Here is a 21,973-nt window from a genome sequence, read left to right on the forward strand (position 1 = left end):
GGACTGCAGGATTGGGCCCTCTATATTTTCCACATCATACTTGCTAATACTTAGGTTCCTACTAGACTCACTTGGGCTGGGCTGCATTACTGTGGTGGGGTGGTTTTTTTGTTTGTTTGTTTTTGTTTTTTGTCTGAGTAAATTCTTGTACCTTGCCATTTAACCATATCATTTTACCTTCTCACCTATGGTTTCCTTCTGAGCCTATAATGACTATAGTCTATAGACTATAATGACTATGACTAATGCTGATTCTGTGGCTTTTAATCTTTTAACTTTTTTCCTTCAGGCTGTTTCTAACATCCTCCCCTTCTTTAAAATCTCCTTTCTTGAAGCAGAGTGTCTTAGGATGTTGCCCCTGCTGTGAGGATGTCTAACTTAATTACACAAGGGTCAGAGAAACCCAGTGGCTCAGTCACACTTGCATCCTATAACTATTCCTGTTACTGAAGACTAAATCAAAACAACACATTGAAAACATGTATCTCTGAGTTATAAGAGCACAAGTTGTTTTGATTTGGGGGGGACATAAGCAGCTATTTTTGTGCATCTGAACTCAAAGTGTGTTTTATTTTCAGACTTAAACAGTAAGACAGACATTACTTTGAAGCCTTAAAACATTTCAGCACAAAGGATTTTTTCTCCCAAAAACCTTGGATTATAATAGAATTCCTGATAGCTCTTTTACTATACAGGTCTGTCGCATCTTATGCGCATTTAACATGTGCGATTTCAGCTTTACACGGTCAGCAAAAAAAAAGAGAAAAATAACAATTTTAATACTGTACCTGTAGCGCGGGCGATTCCGCCCACCATTACACTCAATGTAATTTTGACTATATGCGATTTTCACTTTATGCACTGACTGCGGAACGTAACCCCAGCGTAAGATGCGACAGACCTATAATGTGAAAAACGTGATGCCATAATTTGTGTGTTAGTTGAATTTGTAAACATGCCTGTTAGCTGGGGACATAATGCTGGCACACTTGTGTGTGTGAGAATACTATGTTAGCATGAGTAAATATTTTTATAAGCTAGTGCTGGCATACATTCTTAAAGTAAAAGCTTCTGTCAGTAACTTTAACCTCATTGGTACCAAATAGGAATATTCTTATCTATTATACCAAATCATAGTCAGTAAATCCTATATTTAGTAGATGGGAGAAACCCTCTTTTCGTAAGTATGATGTGTAATATCAACTACTTTGTACAGCTGATTAGTTGGTCATATAGGCTCTTTACATTGGCTAAAAAGTGGGGAGATTTTAATTTTCAGGGGGATGGTGCCTGGGTGCAGTATGCCAACATGAAGTTACTTTGTTTCTCTTCCCAGTTTGTGTGTGGAGGCGGGTTAGTTTGGTTTTATTTTGGTGAGGTTACTCCTAGTTGCAGATGAAGATGCATTATATGCTATAATGTGGTTATCTGAAAAGTTTCAGTGGAAAAATCTATTATCCTGGAGCCATCAAATTATACTTGTTTGGCAGGTGAATACTAGTAACACCTTAGTTCCAAGAATAAAAGACTCTCCCTCCCGCCCTGCAGGACAGGTTGTTTTTTAAGGCATCAGGGCTCTAGCAGTGTACTGTTGGAACACTGCTCATACCTGGTGACTTTGAGAAAGCTACATGGAAAGGTGGCCTTGCCAAGGACTAACGTGGTGGAAATACCACACCTGAACATCAGGAATGAGCAATAAGGGTAGAATTTAGGTGGAGATTCTCAAAGGCATGTATGTCAGTCAAGCACCATATCTTTGAAAGTCTCTCCCTAAACCATGGGGCTCTGCACACCAAATGTAAGCACTGTTGCTCCTGTTACCAGGAAGGAACTAAAGTTTACTGTGTAGCCACGATGCTGTAAAATGTTGATGTGCCAAGGGCACACCATCTAGAGAGGCCCAACAGTTCCCCATTTGCAGTACAATGCAGAAGGGGCTATTTTATTCTATCCAGGTTCTTACACCACCCTCATCACCAGAGTACATAAGCACATTCTAATAGTGCATTAAGTAATGTAACTAACATCTGTTGCGTATGGTTCATCTCTTTCTCATCCTCTTCCCCGGGGCAAAAGTGTGTGTTCAGTGCAGTGCTTGTTATTTAATTATATGTACACTATGCTGTGTGCCTTATATCAGCAAACTCAAAGTTGCACAACTTCTGCTGTGAATGGAAAGTGGAGAGGTTTGAGAGCCTGAGTTCATGTGGGAGTTTATTCTTGTCTGGGACTAGCCCGCAAGGGCTCTGTCTCCTGCATAGACAAGCTTTACCCTGGCTGTGAATAGCTGCATTGTGCCTAAGGGATGAAATTATCAACCACAATCCTAATCCCAGAGCTTTAGTCAAATTTGTAGGTGTTCTGGGCCTAGAGATTGTCTCAAAGGTAAGGATTTTATATTCCATGGGAAGCCAGCATAAAGAGCAGAGGACAGGTGTAATGTGCTTGTGGTAGCCCCTGTTCCTTACAAAACATATTGTCATATGCGGATGACCTGAGATCTAGCTGGGAAAAAACACCTTCAGCCTTTGCAGAGGGGGAGAAATGTGCAGCTGTGAGGGAGAAGGCCAAGGGCAGTATGGTCCCTGTATAAGCAACGATACCAGAGAGGAGAGGGAAGGAAAGGCAAAAAGCAAAATTTGACAGCAAGTAGAGGAAGTCCTGCAGTCTTTGCCCACAGATCCTTGAGCTCTTCAGGGTTTGCCAGTCACATCCCCTTCTTTCTTCATGCAGACAAAGTCTTCCCTATTGAAGCAAGATTGCCGCAGAAAATTTGAGGGCCTGCTTATAATATCACTTAAGGGTGTAACTCCATTGATTTCATGAGATCAGAGTCTACATTAGATCAGAGTCAGGCCCAAGAGTTTAATGCTTGGATTTACAACAGGACTCTTCCTCTCCCACAAGTTTTTCTGTGTGAGTGAATGATGGCCCAGAAGGTGATTATATCTTCGGTCTCTCTTTCTGTGATGATGTGTTAAGGATGCTAATGGTGTTGGTCTCTTGCCTTGTGCATATTACCTACATATTAAAATGCTTTGGAATATTCTAATCCCCCAATTTTAGACTTCCGAAACCCTATTTTTGGTTAATTGTCAGGCACCCCTCATAAACTACCTATGTTCTTGCTTGGAATTACTGTAAATCAAAAATGTGTGCCAAGTATCTATAGAGATTTACTTACAGGCTTTTCTATGGCATTCCTCACCATAGTAACTGAGCACTTCAGAGACATTAATAAATTTATCCTTACAACAGCCCTGGGAGGTAGAGAAGTATTATCCCCATTATATAGATGACAAATTGAGGCACAGAGAGATTAAGTGACTTGCCCAAGCCAGGTGTCCTGAATCCTCTCCTATACCTTCCCAGCATACCATATTCTCCCTCCCCCTCTGATGTGACAGGCCTTTTATGGCTTTTGCAAATGCAAGAGAATATGAAGGATAATTTTCTATGTTTTGTCCGCTTTTCCTTCTCTCTCCAGGCTGAGAAGGAGCATGGGCCCAGATTGAAGTGCATAAGACTTCAATCCAAATTTAATAGCCTTGATATGCTTCATGATTCAGAAACAGCTATCTGATATTTTCCTTAATCATTGACTCATCCATAGATAACAAATGTTGAGGGTGGTAAACCTCCCCAGTGCAAGGGACAGGAGACTCTAGAAGAAAAGTGAACTTTATAAAGACAATTACAAATCATTTCCCTGCAAACATTCTACTAGACTACACTGCTTTTCTGTGGAATAGGAATCTCTTACTTTTATAGGAATGACTCAGGCAGAAAGAGCTGTTAAACGAGATTTAAATTTCTGAACTGAAGTTAATAAAAACAAAAATGTAAAATATTTGCACACTCTGTGCCCTGGTAGGAAGCCCTTTATGTATATTTGCAGTCTCTTGCATCCTGGAGAACCAGAATTATTTATTTCCATGAGCAAAGAAAGCCCAAGAGACTCTAATACTCATGGGCTCTGTGACGGGTTCCCCCTGGGGTGCCACCTGGAACTGGGGTACCACTGAGCCCTGACCCACCAGCCTGGACTCCCTTTACACTGTACTGCTGTGACCAGCCTGCACTTTCACCAGCACGTATATAGGAAAGGACACACCCAGTTGCAGTTACATGCAGATGCTGTGATCAGCCCTGCATCGGAAGGCTCCAGCCAGGGAACTTGCCAGCTACTCAGGCACGCACCCCGCTGGAGTGTAAATCCAAAATTATACCGTCTTGCTCTGCACAGGGAACTGTGCAGCACAAGCTTATGAAATTCACCCCCTCCTCACTGTGGAGAGGAATACACAGTAGCTTTCTGCCCTGAGTAATGACTCCCACACACTGGTTTAGACAAAGTAAAAAAAAAAGTATTAACTACAAAAGATGGATTTTAAGTGATTATAAGGGATAGCAAACAGATCAAAGCAGATTACCTAGCAAATAAACGAAACACACAAACTAAGTTTAATATACTACATAGATCGGATACAAATAGTAAATTCTCACCTTAAGTGATGATACAAGCAGGCTGCAGATTCTTACCGGGCAAGCTGCACTTGCTTACAGCTTGGAATCACCAGGTGTTCCATTCACAGGCTAAAAATCCTTTTAGCCTCGGTCTAGCACTTTCCCCAGTTCAGTCTTTGTGTCCAGGAGTCTCTTTGGGTGGGGAGTCAGTGAAAAACCAAGATGATGTCACTCTCCTGCCTTATAAAGCTTTTGCATATGGCGGGAACCCTTTGTTTCAAAGCCAGCCAGTGAAAAAATATTGATATCCCACGATGGAGTCCAGCACCAGGTGACCTGGTCACATGTCCCTGTAGTGTCATAGCAGCCATTACTTGGAGGCTGTCTGCAGCGTCCTCAGGAAGGCTCCCCAGGTGGGAGATAAGCTTCTTCTATGGCCTATTGTTTTCTCTAATGGCCCTTCCCCACCCAGCTTTTCAGAATTAAAGCATCTTGTCTAGTGGGCATTCCCCAGGCATAAACACATTTGAAATACAGATTCATAGATTCTAGGACTGGAAGGGACCTCGAGAGGTCATCGAGTCCAGTCCCCTGCCCTCATGGCAGGACCAAATACTGTCTAGACCATCCCTCATAGACATTTATCTAACCTACTCTTAAATATCTCCAGAGATGGAGATTCCACAACCTCCCTAGGCAATTTATTCCAGTGTTTAACCACCCTGACAGTTAGGAACTTTTTCCTAATGTCCAACCTAAACCTCCCTTGCTGCAGTTTAAGCCCATTGCTTCTTGTTCTATCCTTAGAGGCTAAGGTGAACAAGTTTTCTCCCTCCTCCTTATGACACCCTTTTAGATACCTGAAAACTGCTATCATGTCCCCTCTCAGTCTTCTCTTTTCCAAACTAAACAAACCCAATTCTTTCAGCCTTCCTTCATAGGTCATGTTCTCAAGACCTTTAATCATTCTTGTTGCTCTTCTCTGGTCCCTCTCCAATTTCTCCACATCTTTCTTGAAATGCGGTGCCCAGAACTGGACACAATACTCCAGTTGAGGCCTAACCAGCGCAGAGTAGAGCAGAAGAATGACTTCTCGTGTCTTGCTCACAACACACCTGTTAATACATCCCAGAATCACGTTTGCTTTTTTTGCAACAGCATCACACTGTTGACTCATATTTAGCTTGTGGTCAACTATAACCCCTAGATCCCTTTCTGCCGTACTCCTTCCTAGACAGTCTCTTCCCATTCTGTATGTGTGAAACTGATTGTTCCTTCCTAAGTGGAGCACTTTGCATTTGTCTTTGTTAAACTTCATCCTGTTTACCTCAGACCATTTCTCCAATTTGTCCAGATCATTTTGAATTATGACCCTGTCCTCCAAAGCAGTTGCAATCCCTCCCTGTTTGGTATCATCTGCAAACTTAATAAGCGTACTTTCTAAGTCGTTAATGAAGATATTGAACAGAGCCGGTCCCAAAACAGACCCCTGCGGAACCCCACTTGTTATGCCTTTCCAGCAGGATTGGGAACCATTAACAACAACTCTCTGAGTACGGTTATCCAGCCAGTTATGCACCCACCTTATAGTAGCCCCATCTAAATTGTATTTGCCTAGTTTATCGATAAGAATATCATGCGAGACCGTATCAAATGCCTTACTAAAGTCTAGCTATACCACATCCACAGCTTCTCCCTTATCCACAAGGCTCGTTATCCTATCAAAGAAAGCTATCAGATTGGTTTGACATGATTTGTTCTTTACAAATCCATGCTGGCTATTCCCTATCACCTTACCATCTTCCAAGTGTTTGCAGATGATTTCCTTAATTACTTGCTCCATTATCTTCCCTGGCACAGAAGTTAAACTAACTGGTCTGTAGTTTCCTGGGTTGTTTTTAATTCCCTTTTTATAGATGGGCACTATATTTGCCCTTTTCCAGTCTTCTGGAATCTCTCCCGTCTCCCATGATTTTCCAAAGATAATAGCTAGAGGCTCAGATACCTCCTCTATTAGCTCCTTGAGTATTCTAGGATGCATTTCATCAGGCCCTGGTGACTTGCAGGCATCTAACTTTTCTAAGTGATTTTTAACTTGTTCTTTTTTTATTTTATCTGCTAAACCTACCCCCTTCCCATTAGCATTCACTAGGTTAGGCATTCCTTCAGACTTCTCGGTAAAGACCGAAACAAAGAAGTCATTAAGCATCTCTGCCATTTCCAAGTTTCCTGTTACTGTTTCTCCCTCTTCACTGAGCAATGGGCCTACCCTGTCGTTGGTCTTCCTCTTGCTTCTAATGTATTGATAAAAAGTCTTCTTGTTTCCCTTTATTCCCATAGCTAGTTTGAGCTCATTTTGTGCCTTTGCCTTTCTAATCTTGCCCCTGCATTCCTGTGTTGTTTGCCTATATTCGTCCTTTGTAATCTGTCCTAGTTTCCATTTTTTATATGACTCCTTTTTATTTTTTAGATCATGCAAGATCTTGTGGTTAAGCCAAGGTGGTCTTTTGCCACATTTTCTATCTTTCCTAACCAGCGGAATAGCTTGCTTTTGGGCCCTTAATAGTGTCCCTTTGAAAAACTGCCAACTCTCCTCAGTTGTTTTTCCCCTCAGTCTTGATTCCCATGGGACCTTACCTATCAGCTCTCTGAGCTTACCAAAATCCGCCTTCCTGAAATCCATTGTCTCTATTTTGCTGTACTCCCTTCTACCCTTCCTTAGAATTGCAAACTCTATGAGTTCATGATCACTTTCACCCAAGCTGCCTTCTACTTTCAAATTCTCAATGAGTTCCTCCCTATTTGTTAAAATCAAGTCTAGAACAGCTTCCCCCCTAGTAGCTTTTTTAACCTTCTGAAATAAAAAGTTGTCTGCAATGCAGTCCAAGAATTTGTTGGATAGTCTGTGCCCCGCTGTGTTATTTTCCCAACATATATTTGGATAGTTGAAGTCCCCCATCACTACCAAATCTTGGGCTTTGGATGATTTTGTTAGTTGTTTAAAAAAAGCCTCATCCACCTCTTCCACCTGGTTAGGTGGCCTGTAGTAGACTCCTATATAGTCTACTATGTATCCTACAGATACATAGTCAATATTCCTAACTTCAAATACAAAAATGATACATGCATACATATAGGATAGTCATATTCAGTAAATCATAACCTTTTCAATTATATCTCACATGACCCATCTTGCCTAAAATACATCATAATTATGCCATACTCATATCGTAATAATATCACTATGAAGAATATGGGGTGCAGTGTCACAGGCTCAATTTTGCAATCCCTAATTTATGTGAAGAGTCCTTACTCATGCAAGAAGTCCCTTGGATTTCAACATGGATAAAGACTAAATATCTGAAAAAATATTTGGTGGATTGGGCCCCTTGGGATTCCTTGTGTCACAATTGTGATCTTCAATAAATTAAAACCAAAAGTGCATATAGGGGAGAAAAAATCAAAGTATGAAAGATTTCAAACTCACAAAAGATAGTTAAGGAGTACTTTGGAGATTATTAATCTTGGAACAATCCTTAGTACTGTGTAAAATTAACTCCCACCAATATCATATAAACTCTGAATTCTCAACATATGTTTGAAACTTCTACCAGATAGATGGCTTCATCTTTCCATTGTCTCTTCTTTGACAAATAAAAAGGCTGTCACACAAGAGGATTCTCTACACCCAATACAGTTTTTGGGTTCTTGTGCTTCAAACATTTTTCTCCTAGGACACTGTCCCTTTGCCAACCACACTAACTAGGAGTGTGCCTGCTCCCTGCCCTTTGGCCCCTTTGTATACTTAGTATTGCCAGCCACAAGCATTCAAAAGATATGAGTCAGACTCCAAAAAATCATCAGCAGTTTTTGCATCAGAGAGAGGTAAATAGCAGGGTCCCCCAAGGATCCGTACTGGGATTTGTGCTGTTCAACATATTCTTAAATGATTTGGAAAAAGCAGTAAGCAGTGAGGCGGCCAAGTTTACAGATAATATAAAATTACTTAAGATACTTAAGTCCAAAGCTCACTGAGAAGAATTACAAAGGGATCTCACAAAACTGAGTGACTGGGCAACAAATCTCACAAAACTGAATGACTGGGCAACAAAAGGGCAGATTAAATTCAGTTGATAATTGCAAAGTAATGCACAACTATTCATACAAAATGATGGGCTCTAAATTAGCTGTTACCACTCAAGAAAGAGATCTTGGAGTCATAATGGACAGTTCTCTGAAAACATCTGCTCAATGGGCAGCAGCAGTTAAAAAAAGCTAACAGACTGTTAAGAATCATTAGGACAGGGATAGATAATAAAACAGAAAATGTCATAATGCCAGTATATAAATCCATGGTACTCCCAACCCTTAAATACTGCATGCAGGTCTGGTTGCTCCATCTCAAAAAAGATATATTAGAATTGGAACAGATACAGAGAGGACAATAAACATGATTAGGGGTATGGAACAGCTTCTGTATCAGAAGAGATTAAAAAAACTGGGACTGTTCAATTTAGAAAAGGCATGACTGAGGGGGGATATGATAGAGGTCTATAAAATCATGAATGGTATAGAGAAAGTGAATAAGGCAGTGTTATTTACCCTTTCACATAATGCAAGAACCATGGGTCACCCAATGAAATTAATAGGCAGCAGGTTTAAAACAAACAAAAAGAAGTATTTCTTCACACAATGCACAGTCACCCTCTGGAACTTTTTGCCAGAGGATGTTGTGAAAGCCATAAGTACAACTGGCTTCATAAAAGAATTAGATAAATTCATGGAGGATAGCCGTTGAAGAGGACAGTTGAAGCTCGTGAGAGTGGGGCTTCAGAGGAGAAACTGATGGGGTGCAACCACTGGAAGGGGCGTTGGCCTGACCAAGCTAATCCCCAGAACCGCCAGGAGGCAGTGCCATCCAGCAGTAAGTAGAGCAACTGTGACATGAATATTGATCGATCTTCCTTTCTGACCATTTTTAAAATGGCTCCTGGCTTGCTGAGTGTTAAACTTGGCATGTAAATTCTATATCCACTTTAATCTACCCTTTCAGCTCTCTCTTTTAGGTACTTATATGGTCCTCTTCACCATAGCATCTGGGTGCCTCCCAAGTATATAAAAATAGAAATAACAATGATAATCTCTCTCCCTCTCCTGCCTGTAGGAGAAATAGCTTGAGTAGTTTAGTGTTTGTGTGTAACTTATTGAAGGAAAGCTAAATCGCAGGAATAGGTTATGTATATCGTTCTGAATGTAGTTACTTCCAAGGTCATCCTTATTTCTTGCAGAAGCGAATTCCATAGTGTACATTCAGCCCTGTGAACATTCTGACTTTCACACTCAAGATCCTTTCCTCGGTGATCAACACTTTCATTGTTCCAATGGAATGTAGCTGTCACAGCCATGGGGGGAGGAATATCGCTCAGGTAGTGAGGCCCAATCATGGGGAGGGCTTTGAATATCAGGTCAGAGATTTTCATTGGACTCTCTATTGAAGGGAGAACCAATGCAGTGATGCATTCGCTGTGACCTGTGTTGATGATGCACTGTTTTTTAGTAGCATCTTGAGCTCTATCAAGGCAGTGGCTTCATTTCTAGACATAGGCACCTCTGTGGGTGCTCCAGCCCTGGAGCACCCAAGGAAAAAAATTAGTGGGTGCTTAGCACCCTCCGGTAGCCAGCTCCACCCTCCCACCCCCCAATGCTTCCCATCCACCGGTAGCCCCATTAATCAACTCCTCCCCCTCCCTCCCAGCGCCTCCAACCCGCCAGGAACAGCTGTTCCGCAGTGTGCAGGAGGCACTGGGGAAGAGGGGGAGGAACAGGGATGGGCCGTGCTCAGGAGAGGGGGTGGAACTGGGTGGGAAGAGGCGGGGCGGGGGCTTGGGAGAAGGGGTGGGGATGGGGCCTGGGGCAAGGAAGGAAGAGGCAGGGCAGATGGGGACTTGGGGAGAAGGGGTTGGGTGAGGGCGGGGCCTGGGGCAGTGCATAGAGGTGAGCACTCCTGGGGCCCAGAGGAAGCCGGTGCCTGTGTTTCTAGATACAAGTTATACTATTCAAGCCTGGATGTCACAGACCTTGTTGAAATTGATGGCTGGGAACTCTCCCTTCAATTCATGTAACGAAGGATAAGTGAATGACAAGCCCCCACCTACAACAAAAGGAGTTTTGGATTGAATGACTGGAGATTGCTACAATTTGAGAGTCATGGGTGGCAATTTGGGGGGCATGTAAGTTGGGGGGGAACATATGAATGCTCCCCAGGAGAGGTCTCAGGGGTGGAGTGAGGGAATAGGGAAGAAAAGGGGCTCGAGGGTGCAGTGAGTGGAAGGAGGTTATGGGGAGGGGGATAAATGGGGATAAGTGGTAGTGGGAGGGGAGAAAGGGTGGGACAAAGATGAGGGAGGCATGACACCCTCGAGTTCTGCCAGTGCAGCCCAATCCCCCTACATCCTACAGCTCTGCCAGTGCCACCCAACTTGTGCTCAAACCCCCGGCCACATCCACAAATTCACTTAGGTTGTGAGCTCTTTGGACTAGGGACTGTCTCTGTTATTACTGTGGTGCAGCAGTTATGGTTGTGTCACAATTTCTGTGTAAAGGTCGACCTTTCTGAGGCCTCTAAAATCAACATGCTTAGTTGGAGTCCTTTGAAATTTGGTGTTCAGGGAATTCAGGGTAGGGTTACTGACCCAAAGTGTGGGAGGGGAAGAGTCAATCGAGATAGGGGTTGCAGAGATATAACCCTGAAAAAAAATAGCCCGTTTTTCAAAAAGTTGCTACGGGGGTAGGTTTTGAACAGAGCTACAGCTCAACTATTGATTTCATGCAGGTCAAACTCACTCTAACAAGGAAGTGCACAGCCCCCACTGAATCTTTGGGGGACCCAGATTAACCATTGTATTTAAGAACATGTTCACTTTTTCGCTTGTGAAGATGTGTTGTCCGGAAGGATTACAGTGTGCATGCACCAATAAAGGAAAAAACACACAGGGCGAACTGGGGTTGAATGGGTGTCAATTGTACTGAGCCCTGAACTCAGTATGCCCCAAAACATCTGTAACATCTGAATAAATAAAGTGAAATGGGAGGGAGTGAGACCCCACTGAATATGATGTAGCAGGGCCTCAAATTTCTCTCACTGGGCCTGAAACCATGAGAAGGTTTCTATGCAGCCACTTTGTTTTCCTGGTCAGTTGGAGGAAATATGTCAATGCCATTACTCTGGTGAACACCTTGACACTGATGTGTCTAGTCCAAACCTTTGTACACCTGTGCAAATAAGATTAAATAACTCATGTTGCTTGCCACAAGTTGTCTCTGTTATAATAGTCTCTTTTATAATGTCTCTGTTATAATGTTTTATGGGAAGATTTACAGTGAACACAGCAGAATAGTCACCATGTGGTCTAATCCAATTTTTTGTTATATCAGTGGGGGAGGAACTGGAGACATAGGGGGAAGAGGACAAGGGACAGGGAGAGGAGTTGCAGCTGCAGAGAGGGTGGGCAATGAGTATGGGTAGTAGATAAACCTTGGAGTGGTTGAGAAAAATCTGTATTTTACTAGGCCTGGGGAGGGAGGGAAGGGCAAGTGGCTACTTCCTGATCACAGGACAAATTAATGTGGCATTTGCAAAGAGACATAGGGTCAAGGTTTGGAACTGACAATGCAGGTACCTTGACTGCTGAGGGAAAATAAATATGTATGCAGCCAGGGTTGCCAGCATGTGGATTCTGGGCAATTGCTGTATCACAAGGTTGCAGAAATCGGTGAGAGAGCAAGGAGTACACCACAACATGGGGATTGCTGATTATAGGCTGTTTTTCAGTGGAGAGAGGTGGCCTCCGTTGGCATCATGTTTTGCCCACTCTGCATCGCCTAACCGATGGCTTTTGAGGTTGTGATGAACATCCAGTGAATCTGTAATGTTTTGGAATGCAGTGATTCTGCAGCATTTTTTAGTTCAGTCCTAAGTCAGAGAGAGTTTTTTCCATTAACTGCAGTCAGAGCATAGTCAGGCCCTTTATAAGGAAGAAGAGCATATGGAAATCAAAGGTCACCTTTTGAACCAAATCCAACTGAAAAATGAAACTTACAAAGTGAAGTACTTTGCTAAAACTGTATGGCAAATTGGAAAATAGCAATCTTTCAGCTAACCCTTCCCCAAATGTGCTGCAAAGCAGCAAACAGCATACAACAAATTGTGGTATATATAAAAGTATTTTAAAACAAAAAGCCAGTTTAGTGTTAATGTCTGAACACCAGTTAAGTTGCACAATACTAGGGTGGTGCAATCTATCATGTATGAATAGAAATTGCACATCAGGATTTCCCAACTTCTGGCAGCAGAGCACAAATGAGAGATGGGAAATTACAGCTGCTAGGTCTATGTAGAATTAACTATATGCTGCTAAATGTGAAGAAATTTATATAATGTTCCTGGACATTGTAAGTATTAGTGCAAAGGCAAAATTGTAACCAAAAGTTTCATCATTGTTACAACTGATGTAGTTCCCATATGTGGAATTACCACTCTGTAGTTTACTCACAACTAGGGCTGTCGGTTAATCGCAGCTAACTCACGCGATTAACTCAAAAAACTGTGATTAAAAAAAAATGAATCACCATTAATCACACTGTTAAACAATAGAATACCAACTGAAATTTATTAAATATTTTGATGTTTTTCTACATTTTCAAATATACTGATTTCTATTACAACACAGAATACAAAGTGCACAGTGCTCACTTTATATTATTTTTATTACAAATATTTGCACTGTAAAAATGATAAACAAAAGAAATAGTATTTTTCAATTCACCTCATACAAGAACTGTAGTGCAATCTCTTTATTGTAAAAGTGTAACTTACAAATGTAGATTTTTTTTGTTACATAACTGCACTAAAAAACAAAACAATGTAAAACTTCAGAGCCTACAAGTCCACTCAGTCCTACTTCTTGTTCAGTCAATCATTAAGACAAACAAATTTGTTTACATTTACAGGACATATTGCTGCCTGCTTCTTATTTACAATGTCACCTGAAAGTGAGAACAGGCATTTGCATGGCACTTTTGTAGCCAGCATTGTAAAGTGTGTATGTGCCAGATATGCTAAACATTCATATGGCCCTTCATGCTTTGGCCACCATTCCAGAGGACATGCTTCCATGCTGATGACACTCGTTAAAAAAATAATGCATTAATTAAATTTGTGACTGAACTCCTTGGGGGAGAATTGTATGTGTCTTGTTCTGTTTTACCCGCATTCTGCCATAGATTTCATGTTATAGCAGTCTCAGATGATGACCCAGCACATGTTCATTTTAAGAACACTTTCAGAGCAGATTTGACAAAATGCAAAGAAGGTACCTGTAGCGGGGTGGACACCCGCTCCTGCCCTGAGGGGTTGGAAAAGCCCTGCAGAGGGCTGGGGCTGTTGCAGGGAGAAGCAGCTACTGAGCTGATTGGGGGAAGTGGCTGCAGCTGGGCCACACCCTAATCAGAGCCCAGATGGCCGGTATAAAGAGGCTGGGAGCCAGGAACTCAAGTGTCTCTCTCTGCCTTCAGAGAGAGAAGGGCCTGGCTGCAGGGAGCTAGACACAGAGTACCTGGGTGGAGCAGGGCTGGGGAAAGGCTGAGGAGCTGGGGAGCTCCAGCCTGGAAAGCCCCAGGCTGTGGCCTAGGAGAAGGCTAAGGGGTACTGGGGGTTGCAGAGGGCAGCCCAGGGCTAGGCCAAGGCAGCAGGTCCAAACCCAACCTTGCCAGTGATGAGTGGCCGATACTGCAGTCTGCCCCAGAGAGTGGGGGCTAGTTGGTGACTGGCAGTGGCCTTATCCTGAGGTAAGGTGGGGATAGTGGGTGGGGGTTCCCCTGGGAGGGGAGACCTAGCGTGTGTGGGTATTGCCAGGGGGCAGCACCCAGAGCAAGGGGCACCAGGGTCCTGGGAGGGACACGGGGGCCAGTGCAGAGGACAAGGCGGATCACCGGCCTGCAGAGGGCGCTCCAAAGGCTGGTGAGCTAATTCCCTGGACGACCAGCAGGAGGCACCGCAGGGGTGAGTCCGGACCTCTTACAGTACCAATGTGAGATTTCTAAAAATAACTACAGCAGTCAACCCAAGGTTTAAGAATTTGAAGTGCCATCCAAAATCTGAGAGGGACAAGGTGTGGAGCATGCTTTCAGAAGTCTTAAAAGAGCAACCCTGCAATGTGGAAACTACAGAACCCGAACCACCAACAAAGAAAATCAACCTTCTGCTGGTGGAATCTGACTCAGATGATGAAAATAAACATGCGTCAGTCCTGCTTTGGATTGTTATTGAGCAGAACCCGTCATCAGCATGGACGCATGTCCTCTGTAATGGTGGTTGAAGTATGAAGGGACATATGAATCTTTAGCGCATCTGGCATGTAAATATCTTGCTACATCTGCTACAACAGTGCCATGCCTGTTCTCACTTTCAGGTGACATTGTAAACAAGAAGTGGGCAGCATTATCTCCTGCAAATTGTAACCAAACTAGTTTGTCTGAGCGATTGGCTGAAGTAGGACTGAGTGGACTTGTAGGCTCTAAAGTTTTACATTATTTTATTTTTGCATGCAGCTATTTTTTTGTACATAATTCTACATTTGTAAGTTCAACTTTCATTATAAAGAGATTGCACTACAGTACTTGTATTAGGTGAATTGAAATATATTATTTCTATTGTTTATTACAGTGCAAATATTTGTAATAAAAATATAAAGTGAGCACTGTACACTTTTTATTCTGTGTTGTAATTGATATCAATATATTTGAAAATGGAGATAACATCCACAAATATTTAAATAAATGGTATTCTATTATTGTTTAACAGCCTGATTAATCGTGCAATTATTCACAATTAATTTTTTAATTGCATGATTATTCACGATTAATTTTTTTAATCTCTTGACAGCCCTACTCACAACAAATGTGTAGGCAATTTAGCACACTTTTTTTATTGATACAGTGTAGTATTACTAAACATTATTTCTGCCTTTCAATAGTAACAAGATGTTTTACTAAAGCAAAAACTTTTCTGAATAAATGTTGTTAGTATTTGACTAGTCCTGCCTTAAAGGCCTGATCAAAAGCCCACTGATGTCAATGGGAGTCAGGCCCTATGATTTTGACATGCTGGAGGCATGACTTTGTCCCAAGATGCCCATGAAGCTCTCTCCTGCCCCATACGCAGCAGGTGGGTCACTCATCCCATTCCAACTTCTTGGCTTTCAGAATGGCCAGGTCCATGCAGACAGAGAGCAGTGATGAAGCACACTAGGGTTCTATTCAATATCTTCCTCAATGATTTAGATAATGGCACAGAGAATACACTTATTACATTTGCAGACAATACCAAGTTTGGAGGGTTGCAAGTGCTTTGGAGGATAGGATTAAAATTCAAAATGATCTGGACAAACTAGAGCAATGGTCTGAAGTAAATAGGATGAAATTCAATAGGGACAAATGCAAAGTACTCCACTTAAGAATGAACAATCAGTTGCACGTACAAAATGGGAAATGACAGCCTAGGAAGAAGTACTGCGGAAAGGGATCTGGGGGTCATAGTGGATCACAAGCTAATATGAGTCAACAGTGTAACAGCGTTGCAAAAAAAATTGAACAGCAATCCGGGATGTATCAGCAGGAGTGTTGTAAGCAAGACACAAGAAGTAATTCTTTTACTCTACTTCATGCTGATAAGACCTCAACTGGAGTATTGTGTCCAGTTCTGGGCACCATATTTCAGGAAGAATGTGGAGAAATTGGAGAAAGTCTAGAGAAAAGCAACAAAAATGATTAAAGGTCCAGAAGGAAGACCTTATGAAGGAAGATTGAAAAAAATGGGTTTGTTTAGTCTGGAGAAGCGAAGACGGGGGGAGTGGGGAGGACATAACAGTTTTCAAGTACATAAAAGACTGTTATAAGAAGTAGGGAGAAAAATTGTTGTTCTTAACCTCTGAGAATAGGACAAGAAGCAATGGGCTTAAATTGCAGCAAGGGTAGTTTAGGTTGGTCAATAGGGTGTTTAAGCACTGGAATAAATTGCCTAGGGAGGTTGTGGAATCTCTGTCATTGGATATTTTTAAGAGCAGGTTAGACAAACACCTGACAGGCATAGTCTAGATAATATTTGGCCCTGCCTTGAGTGCAGGGGCTGGACTAGATGAACTCTTGAGGTCGCTTCCAGTCCTGTGATTCTATGATAAGAGAGTGGGCTGGAAATAAGGCTGTAATTGCTGTATTCTCCTCACCAATCCCTGCAGATTACTAGAAAGAAAGAATGCTGCTTCAGGCTGAACCTTGGCCAAGAGAGGCCCTGGAAATGTAGTCCTATTGGAGCTGCACAGCTAGGACATTGGAGTGAGCAGGGTATTGGAGCCTCAAAGCACAGGCCCTCTATGCAGATGCTCCTTGTTTCCTCTGAATCTTGGTGGATCTGCTGGCTTCTGGGGGTAGAAGAACTCATTTTGTGTGTTTGGTGGGGGGGAAGGGGCAAATCCAGTCCTCCTCCAATGACATTACTTTGGGGGAAATTCCCAAGGAGAGCCTCATGGAGTGTTCCTCTGCAAAAGTGAAGATGTGTCCCCCACCCCAGCATTTAGGTGAGGCCTGTTGTTCCTGCTGACTTTTGCCACAGTCTGCTCTCATGCAAAGTGCTGAATTTGGGTCTGTGCGAGTGAAAGCCTTTTTTTCTTTATTCTGTCTTTTAAACCCAGCCTAGAAAATTGGTGGCACTGGTGACATCCGTTCACCTTGGGTTTTACAGCCACCACCGATGTCCAACCCTTCTCCCCACCTCCATCATCCCCCATTTTCTCAGATCCCTTTGTTTTCTCTCAAAAATATTGCTGTTTTTGCTGGATCTGAGATACAACCAGTCATTCCTTAACTCTGTAAGGATTCACCATCAGGCAGAATGTAACTACCTTATTTGACACAAACATGAGACATGGTAGTGAAAAGTAGAATACACAATTTATTTCTGTTTGTCTGGCATGAAGTAATATAACTCACTTGTTGTTCCCTGTTGTTCCTCTATTGACATGAGAGATAGTCTTCCAGTCCCCAAATAAATAAATACCATTGTAGCAATCAACTACACCTCTACCTCGATATAACACTGTCCTCAGGAGCCAAAAAATCTTACCGAGTTATTGGTGAAACTGCGTTATATCGAACTTGCTTTGATCCGCCAGAGTGCGCAGCCCCGCCCCCCCAGAGCACTGCTTTACCGCGTTATATCCGAATTCGTGTTATATCGGGTCACGTTATATCGGGGTAGAGGTGTACTACAGAAGTTCACCTCTGAGTAGATTTAGAAGTTTCACATGGAGGAAAGCACTACAATTATGTTTACTTTTATGGGGCCTGGCGGACTGCCTAACTCAAAAGAGAATTATTTTAGTATAACAATTATATAAACACCATCATGTCTCACAAGGGCCCCAAGGGTTAATGTGAGAGTTAGGTGTGTAAACAGAAGGGCAGGGGGGGAAATCAGACAACTACTATTTTAAAACCTGAAACTGATTTTACAGGAAATTAAATATATCAAGACCTTTAAGTCTAAAATTGACAGTTTTGGGTACTAAAAATCAATATAGAATCACATTGCCATGTACTTTTCCAAAATCCCAATTTAAAAAAATGGTGCTTTTTTAATAACAACCAAAGTAGATCTGAAGTGGAATCTTCATACAACTTCAACAACAAAAATACCACCCACTAAATAGGAAAATGAATGTTTAAGTCAAGTAGACCTAGAATTAGCTAAAATTACTTTCAGTATTATTCTCTGGCTGGTATTTGAAAAAAAAATGCTGTATAATTAATAACACAGAGCTAAATATATCTTACAGAATAATATTTAGTTGTCAAGTATTTTCATTCACAACTTTATAGGAAACTATAATTTTTTCCCAGACTGCAAATACATTTTTTAAAAAATTGCATCAGGAAATTTAGGGTGATCAAACTCCATGTGTCCTTGGAAAAATAAATGTCAGGCTCTTGCTCCATGATTTACTAGAACAGGATACTGGGTTAGATGTCAGCAAAACCAGGAATATCCTAGATTAATAGCAATTGGAGAGAGAAAACAACTACACCTCTACCCCGATATAACACGACCCGATATAACATGAATTCGGATATAATGTAAAGCAGTGCTCCGGGGGGGGGGGGGGGGGAAAGGGGGGTGCCCCCCCCGGGGGATCAAAGCAAGTTCGATATAACGCAGTTTCACCGATAATGCGGTAAGATTTTTTGGCTCCCGAGGACAGCGTTATATCGGGGTAGAGGTGTATTATGTCCTATAATCCATCCTAAATTTGCTCCTTCTGCTATACTCTTCAGTGCTTAAATGCAAAGCTTAAGGATAGTACTTTTTTGTACTGTGTTTGTGTCTTTGAAGCAATTCTTCACGTAAACAACATTCTGGGGTTGACACTGAATGATGACACTTGAAAATAAAAAACTGTTTTTTATATTTTTTAAAATAGGAAATACAGACCTCTAGTGGTCAGAATGTCATACATAGAGTGAAGTAGATTTCAGAGCAAATTAAACAGCATCACTACGATTATTGCTATTATCTTCTTTCCATTGGTTTTCCATTCCAGAAAACAAAGAAATATCCTTCAAAATACCTTCCCCATAATTTCAACCCTGGTTACTCTTTCTGAAAGCAGATGATTTCCCACAGAGAATGCACATTAATCTGCACTTTTCCCTTATAGAAACTTGCACTAGTAAAACTGAGCAAAGTTGAAGGAGGTTTGGGAACGAAATGAAAAAAATTAATCAAAGTCAGGAAAGCAGGCGGGGGTGGGGGAGAAAAGTATGAAAAACAACTGGAAGTAAGGAAGAAAAGCAAGAAATGAAAATAATTTGATTTTTCTAAGTATCGAAGTATGTAGAAGGAGATAAATATAGAGGAGAGTTCTCAGCATCACAGTGCATAAATAGTACCAGTTTACAGGCTAACAATAGCTGGGCCTCTGCTACTCCAGAGCCAATAACATGAAAGCTAATTTGACAAGGAAAGTCAGTGTTTCACTCTAACGGAGAAATTCACATCCTCCTAAGATGTCAGGCCTCACCCTTGCAGTTTGTTTGCTGGCTATGAAAAACTGGCACCATAAAGCAGCCCAGCTTTTACCATGGCAGCTTAAAAACTGTTGTCACATTTGAAAACTCTTGTCACAAACTGAAAATTTTAAGATATTTAAAATTAAAAATATTTTGGTCTAAAAAAATGGTATTTAGATCATCTAACTGTCCAGGGCAAGCAATAACGCACTCTTTCTACTCATGCATTACTTCAGCTGAAAATATTAACCAAGTATGCAGAGTACACAATTAGCCTAATTGTGCCATTCTTACAAAGCCTAAATAGAAACACAATGAAAGAAAGAAACCAAAATAATTACTGCAAGTTAGGGCCCCAATCCTGCAAACACTTGAACACACAGGAGTAGTCCTGCTGAGCTCACTGGGATTATATACTTGTATAAATGGACTGGAGCATACATGGGAGTAGCACAGGGTCAGCCAAAAGCATATCAATGCAGATCTTACAAATAGGCATTGTTTTTCAAACAATAGTACTTTTACACAGTACATTTTAACAGTCAATACAAGGACATACATTCACTAATACTTGTGAAACATAAAACCAAAAATGTAGCTTAATCCAATTCAAAAGATTGTAGCAGAAAGAAAGCACTTAACAATGGTAGTGAGTTCTCATGTGATTATGGTAATTGCTCAGTGAAAGAGTCCAAAGACGTTAGAAATGGACAGGAAGGCATATAGTTCTTGGGATGTCTGGTGACTCACACTAAACCACTGTTTTATCTAATTACTCCAAAATTTGCCCAAGCAGCAACAAATTCAACAATTATTATTAAAGTTGCTTTTGTAGGTTTCTTTTCTGTTTGCTTGTATGATACAAATGAGTCTATCTGGAGAAAAGTTTCTAATTCTGCATTATATTTCTCTAATTCTGTTCTTCATGATTACATTTTTAAAAGGTTAAAGTCTTAGGCACTAAGCATCGTGAAACATGTGGGGAGGCTGTCACGTGACTGTAAAGCCCATGCAAATAGAAAGACTCCATTACTTATAAATATGTGGGTGTGATTTAAAGGCAGGAACACATTTCTTACAGTCTCCTCAGCCTACATGTGGGCTCCTCAGCAGTAACTCTGGACTAGAGAGACCTAAGGAAGCCATTCGGCGGGGGGAGGTTAGAAAGCCCTGAACCAGCAGAAGGGCAGATTGTGGCTGAACAGCAGATTGAGCTTGACAGGTCTGAGGAGTTCATGTCTTGACAGAAGAGGGCACATGCCATAGCTCCCTAAAAACCTATAAGAAACACCCCTGGGAAAGTCTCTGGCACTTAGTTCTGATCCGAGCAGCATTCTGATCCCATTTGAACCCCTGCCATCCTCCATTCCAATCTCTGCCTCCCTGCCAGCAAGGCCCTGAGGATGCTGCTGCCTGTTCTCCCACCTGGTTGTTCCATGCCAGCTGGATGCCACTAGCCCTGAGAGCAGAGGAGAAGAGCCAGTCTCCCTGCCTTCAGTGGCAGCACCACAGGAGCACTTGAAGTCCAGGAATTGTAACTGCAGAGGAAACCCCGTGGCTCAGCTCAATCCCTGCTGGGATTGTGATAGGCCTTAGCTGAAGCTGGACAAGCACACAGAAAATATGAAAGAAAATCCCCTGCAGCTATTTGCATATTCTTATTTAGGATTGTAACTAAGGTGAGGTCAGGCTGCATAGTTTGGAAAGCCTGGTGTATAGTGTCCATCAGCCTATTATATATACTAAAAAAAGATTTTTAAAATAAACTTATCTTTAAATCTGAGAAACTGAACATGCTGCTATCTTGAACTGCAAGTTACAGCTGTTACATGGAAAGCTGCCCTAGGGAACAGTCTGAAAACAGCAGCTTATTCTAGACAGGCCACTGAGTAGCCATCATATTGTTAACACTTTTTGTTTCTATTGACTTGTACTGGATTGAACCAGCAATCTAGAGGAAGCAGCCTCTCTGGCAGTGCTCATCAGGCTTCACCATCAAATCTTCCCACTGTACCATAAGTCTGGGCATAGGAGCAATCTGTTGATCACAGAGCTCTTTAGAATTAAGTCCACCCTGCGTTAACTTATCCTATTTAAGCACTTGTATTTTTTCTGCCAAAATATCTTGTCATGTAGAGGCAGAGAAGAGTGTCATTAAGTACATCTGCTACTTTATCTTTTGTATCTGTGTTTGTTAAACAAGAATTCTACCACCACCTACTTTTTCTGTGGGTAGGCTTTGGTTCTAGTTGGTGGCAGAGTGTTTACAGGATGCAGTCTGTCTCATTGCCATGAGAAGCAAGGTCCTGGTAGATAAACAGGAAAGGAGGATGAACTTGTGATCATATGAGGTGGAAGAAAGTACAGTCACTTATGGCTGTGG

The 21,973-nt window shown here is 41.8% G+C and overlaps 1 protein-coding gene across 2 annotated transcripts in view; it reads left to right on the forward strand.

The window, feature by feature from the left end:
- AGTR1 (angiotensin II receptor type 1) overlaps nucleotides 1-21,973 on the forward strand; it is a 46,053-nt gene that overhangs the window by 10,330 nt on the left and 13,750 nt on the right. The window contains exon 1 of one of the 2 annotated variants that reach the window (XM_026649992.2): nucleotides 9,214-9,394. The exons of the other annotated variant lie outside the window; for it this stretch is intronic. The gene's annotated coding sequence lies outside the window, so the exon portion shown is untranslated. Of the gene's footprint in view, nucleotides 1-9,213; nucleotides 9,395-21,973 lie in introns of those variants that run through there. 2 annotated transcript variants of the gene reach the window in all.

Source organism: Terrapene carolina, unplaced genomic scaffold (genome assembly GCF_002925995.2).
Source record: "Terrapene carolina triunguis isolate 2854851 unplaced genomic scaffold, T_m_triunguis-2.0 Scaffold88, whole genome shotgun sequence".
In the NCBI taxonomy this organism is placed as follows: Eukaryota; Metazoa; Chordata; order Testudines; family Emydidae; genus Terrapene; species Terrapene triunguis.